Source organism: Haemaphysalis longicornis, unplaced genomic scaffold (assembly GCF_048455015.1).
Source record: "Haemaphysalis longicornis isolate Haplotype H1 unplaced genomic scaffold, Haemaphysalis longicornis Haplotype H1 scaffold_4, whole genome shotgun sequence".
In the NCBI taxonomy this organism is placed as follows: Eukaryota; Metazoa; Arthropoda; class Arachnida; order Ixodida; family Ixodidae; genus Haemaphysalis; species Haemaphysalis longicornis.
Genome location: NW_027526361.1, coordinates 64,149,394 through 64,155,225, shown reverse-complemented (window position 1 = coordinate 64,155,225; position 5,832 = coordinate 64,149,394). Strand labels below are relative to the sequence as shown.

At 46.6% G+C, this 5,832-nt stretch overlaps 1 non-coding gene across 1 annotated transcript; it reads right to left on the bottom strand.

Moving 5' to 3' along the window:
* Positions 1-511: 511 nt before the first annotated feature.
* Positions 512-585, bottom strand: Trnaa-ggc (transfer RNA alanine (anticodon GGC)). Its single transcript has one exon. It is a non-coding gene; the product is annotated as a tRNA-Ala (tRNA).
* Between the last annotated feature and the right edge of the window lie 5,247 nt (positions 586-5,832).

The window sequence follows — 5,832 nt, the reverse complement described above, 5'->3', positions numbered from 1 at the left end:
TACTTTGGTATCTTGTATAATATGTAAATTCTCATACCCACGTTCTTCAAGCTTTCCGTAGCACAACTTGAGCTTTGATTGCTTACAACCAAAACCTGAAACGCTATTTTTCCCGTAGGTGATTTGTTCACTAAAGAACGCAAATGTCGTACTCTCACGCAGGTCAAAACATTGTTGACCACGTGGTATTTTTTAAACCGATGCTTTGTCATTTCAATTAAAATACCTGGCACTACACGGTCATCAACTCTAAACAGTCTTTTAGTTGTCGTCGACGTAGAACAGGACAAGCCATCCGTGCATTTGATGGAGCGTCTTTAAAAACTGATAGTCGGGAAACAAAGCATAGCTAATTCGAAAGCTTTCCTGTAAATTGGAATTCCCGGCCAAAGAAAAGGGGGTTCCCTTAGTTCTTGTAAAGGAAAGTTTGACATCCACCTAAATGCAGCCATACGGCTACAAAGGAAAGCTATACAGCTTACTCGGAAACTTCGCAGTTGAAGAAAAATTCGTCCTGGTCCAGGATTCGAACCCGGGACCACTGCTTAGCCGGAGCAGTCGCTCTACCAACTGAGCTAACCAGGAGGCTAGTCGTTAGTAGCGCGAAAGCAAATTGATCAACAACTCGAAGTGAAGGACAGGTGTTAATCGACCAGATTTTAGGGGAAATCCCCAAGGTGGAGTAAGTTTCTGTAAGGAAAGTTTGACATCCACCTAAATGCAGCCATACGGCTACAAAGGAAAGCTATACAGCTTACTCGGAAACTTCGCAGTTGAAGAAAAATTCTTCCTGGTCCAGGATTCGAACCCGGGACCACTGCTTAACCGGAGCAGTTCTTCTGTCGCCCCGAAGGTCTCAGAAAACGTAGGGGCATTCAACTAATCTGTCAAAAGGAAAAATAGAATGAGATCCGTCATTTTTTTTAAACTGCCGTGTTGGAATGACCTGTTATTAAGGTCAAATTAGCGGGCTTTTTTTCCCCATTAACAAATTTTTGGCTAATAAATTCACAATAGTGGGGAATTGCAAGGATAGAAAAATCGAAATTAGTACCGCGTAATAGACTAAAAGAGAATCAGGGTGTACGGGACATGTGAAATACGTACTGTTAAATCTTGAAGGAATGTATGCTGACCGCTTAGGGTGATAAACTTTCTCGAACATAAGTAAAGCCAACATGCGAGCGCAGCCAGTGACAGGAACGGTTCCCATTTATTTGTTGCCTGGCACAAACCGCAGCCTTTAGCCTAAATAGAAACTTGATATTTCAAACTGGCGATCAGGGGTGAACAGTAGCCAGAGGGTGCGTTCTAATTTACCGTTTAGACAGCTTCGTTGCCGTCTTCGCGCACAGTCCGCCAAGTTAATCCCCGTTCCAATTCGAACGAAACAGTCAACGAAGACTGCTTCCAGGAGATAGCATCGAAGTCAGCAACGATGCATTCTACCTTCCTGTCTAAACTAACAAGTGACGCCAGCGCCATCTTTTTGTGTATTAATGTTAAAACAAAAGCACTTGTTATTTTATTGAAATATTTAGCATAGTTTACTAGCGATAAAAATGACTGTTTAATTTTTAAATTACGTAACGTTTCTAATAGCAACGGTAATATGAGTTACGAAACTTGCGACTTGCGCATATCAACATGTCTGCTACGACGCTGTCGTCTGCGCTGGTGTTGCGTTTGCGACCGCGGCGCCGTTCCAATTTTATTCCTTTAGACGTCTAGTTAGACTGCTTCGTAGGCTGTCTACCAAGCTGTCCGCGAATTCGAACGCAGCCAGAAGAAGAGTAACTCAAGACAAACGAGCGGCGTGCGGCTCTTTCTTATGGTCTCCTCTTACTAAAATATCATGGTACAAAACTCTGCTCTCCCTGCAAAAATGCCGCAAGACAGCTTTATTCGCCAAGGCGTTGTGCTGCTGAGAACGAGGACGCAAGTTCGATTACTGGCCACGGCGGCCGCTTTTCTGATGGAGGCGAAAAGCAAAAACGGCCGTGTGAACCCGCTTTCGGTGCACGTTAAAGATTCCCAGGTGGTCAAAATTAATCCGGAGCCTTCCACTGCGACGCGCCTTATCGCCTGTGAAGCGTCGGCGGGTTAAACCACACAGTCAATGAAATCAAGACAGCGTTAGGAGCGCACAATTACCCAGTCGTCTTTTAGGCTCACGTCCATGTCCAACTGACGTCTCTTATTTCGGGCTTTTTGTTTGCCAGTTAACCGCGGTGGCCGTTTACTTCCATCGAATCCTTTGTGTTTTTTTTCATCAGACACATTCCTTATCACACAGTCTATCAATGAGAGGAGGTGAAAACAAATGAGCCCAATGAAAACCGAGGCCTAAAATATTAGCTCGCAGAAGGCTTCCAAAGATGTACTGAAGTTCAGAAACAGAGATGGAAAAAGTGCGCGTAAGCATCGACCGGGACAGCCATAGAAATGACAAAAAGCTCGACACTTTCAAACGCATGCAGAGTTGAGCCAACCCCATCAAGTCACTAGTCCCTGAGGTCGAGTCGCCTGACGTTCGCTTGTCTCGAAAACACACGGGACTCGCCGTCAGACAAAGCCCAACTTCCCAACCGGGAAGTTGGTTCATGCGTTGCATGCTTTGCGGGCATAGGCAAATTTCCCTTTGCTTGGCGGCCAGAATGGTTTTAATTACTCATAGAATGCGTAAAGAAGGAGTAAGCAACATCTAAAGCAGTTACGGCAAAGTGGTTGAATATATAAGACCTAAGGCAGCTCTTCGTGGTTTTTTAAGGTTCATCCAAAATCGGGAGTCGATATTTTTATATTACTGCGAAAAATATTAAGCTTCAAGTAAGGAGTCTCTTGCACCCGTAATTCATATATAGTTGTCCTTACAAGCATTGACACTGTCTATCGTGAACATTTCTGTAAGTGTTCTTGTGAAAAGGAGCATAGAAGAATAATCTCCTCCCTATACTTTGGAGGGTTTCGAGCTGTACCTACCTCTTAAGAATATTGTGTATGCATTTGTAAAAGCTTACAAGTTCATCAAGTGTACACCCACAGTGATGACACGTGTTGACGACCTTCGGTGCAGTAAATTTTTTTTGCGGTATTGCGAGAATATCAAGAAAGAGTAATTGTTACCATGTAGGCAATTGCCCTTACATGAATCACTCGTTACGTTCCTCTGTCGCAACGCTGAGGTTTTAATTGAAACGCACATGTAGTGTTAGCTCTACTCAGAGATATTGAGCTTTTAACAGCAGAGCTGTTGAAGCATTTAGTTCCGCCGTCCAGCGTTAGCACAAAACATTACCAAGAAAAATACCGAGAGCACGTGAACGTGCGCCTCGTAAGGAGCGCCCGGCGTCGACCAGCTGGACCACAGAGAACACTCTGCCCAGCTTTCGTGGCGTGCCCTCTCGCGTGTTTTTCTCCACGCCTCTTCACGTGCATTCATCGACCAGATTTACGGGAAATTCCCAAGGTGGAGTAAGGTTCTGCGAAATAAAATTTGACATGCACCTCAATGCAGCCATACGGCTACAAAGGAGATCTGTACAGCTTCCTCAGAAACTTCGCAGTTGACGAAAAATCGTCCTGATTCAGGTGCATTCGCGCCTGAAGTGGGGAGCACAGACGCTGAGTTCACCTACTGACGCCGATTTCGCGTGCGCGCGCGAGGGAGAATAAACTTCTTTATTAGCAAAAAAAAAATGTGGAGTGGTGTCCTTATTTCAGAACCCTATTCGTGGTGCCATCTGCGACAGCCCTTTCAACCAACCGAAGCTGGTCTTCCGGCTGGAACTGGACAACACGCTCTCCCACTGTTCATAAGACGGACGAGGAATTCTGTCTAACTTGGGGTTTTTCTGACAACCCCACACCATATAGTAGAGCGTGCCAGGTTCGCTACAAAACTGACACACAGCGGAGTACTAGGTCGGATGGGCTGGAGTCCAGAGTATTTTGACTCGTCGGTGAAGCGGACGTTGAAGAAGAATACTTAAGGCACGTTTGAATATTCTTCCATGGAGGTAATTTCGTCATGACTGTTGCTAATCTGTTACAACTGTATCTGCGGTCGTCTGAGAGATGGCCAGGGCAATGGCAGCCTCTTCTGCTTGGTCAGTGGTCGTGCAGGGTAGGGTGATGCTGGTAATATGCGACGTTGCGGTTGTCACAACAGCAGTCATCGATCCCCTTCTGGCGTGGACGGCCACATCAGTATAGACCGTGCGGGCCCTGTTGTCATTGACCCTTCCGATTGCACGAGCTCTTGCCTCTCTTCTGCCTGCGTGGTGTACTGGATGCATGTTGCGCGGTATGAGCGCTGCTGCAATCTTCTCTCGAAGTTCGATTGGCACATCCCAATACTGTACCTCTTCAGGGGATGTCATTCGTAGTCTGCCTAGGAGGCTTCTCCCAGTGATACTTGACCCCAATCTTTGTCGCTGGTTTGATAGATGAGCCTCGATGATTTCAGCCACTGTGTTGCGAATACTCAGTTTTAAAAGTTTTTCATTCGAGGTGCTTACTGGCAGCCCCAGAGCCTGCTTATGCGCCTTTCTGATTAATTCGTCCAATTTAGCTGTTTCAGTCTTATTGAGTATGGCGTATGGAAGGGTGTAAGCCAGTCGGGACATCACAAAGGCCTCAACGAGCCTAAGTGTGTCCGCCTCTTTCATGCCCGTAGACTTTGTCGTTATCCTTCGGAGCATATGTGTGACTTGTTCGGTAGTGCGCTTGAGCCGGCTGATAAGAACTGTGTTTCCGTTGTCCGCCTGGAAGAACATTCCCAAGATCTTGATCTGACGGGAAGGCCTGATGGTATGGGCATCCAGGACGACCTCGATGCTTGGGGCTTGCTGCCTTCCCCTGTGCACCATGAGGAGCTCTGATTTTTGCGGTGAGCAAGAGAGGCCACAGCTCTTCGCGTATTCATTGACTACGTCGACGGCAAGTTGTAAGTGGTCCTGCATTTCCTCCACCGAGCCCTTTCCAGTCCACACCGTTATATCTTCGGTGTAAAAGCCATGGTGCAGACCTGGTATGACCCCAAGTTTAGCGGGGAGGCCAATAAGGGCGATATTAAACAGTAGGGGTGACAAAACCGCTCCTTGTGGCGTACCCCTCCCACCGAGGTCGATGGGGTCCGACGCAATGTCTCCGATCTTGATAACGGCTTTCCGTCCTGACAGAAAGTCTCGGACATAGTTGTAAGTCCGGTTCCCACAGTCTAGACCATTGAGGTAATCCGGTTGCCGCGGGTTATAGCGTGTGCTAACGCCATCTTCTTTGGGAGAGAAGTGAAGGGCTGCGGGCAAAGCTATGTGGGCCTGCAAATCACAGAGAACTTTCCGCGGAAAGTTTTGATATTCATGCGAGCTTTAAGGGAAATCCAAGGGACAGGTGCCGTCAGCACTACTGCTGGTCCTCCAGCTTTGCACCACTAGGGCAAGCTCCGCCAGTTTTTTCGTTCACACTCTTTACTTTTCTTTAGTGCCTCGGCGAAATGATCAGGTTCTAAATGAACTAGTGGTTACTCTGTCTTATATATATACTGTCGTGAGGCTCTAACAAGTGTTAATGCTAACAATCAACAGGTTGCACGGCCCAGTAGCCGCCTTAAAATATTAGCCAGCGTATAGTACTGTTCGCGATCTGATACTGCAGAAGAATGAAAAGAAAACACGCACACTGACTGTTCCATCTGTGGGGGAAAAATGAAGAGCACTTAATCAGAAATCGATACGGGCCACGTGTCTGATTCCGAAGCTATTTTGAGGCCGTTTTTCACTGTGTCTTAAAGTATAGTCGACTAACCCTGACCTTTACGAAAGCTCGATC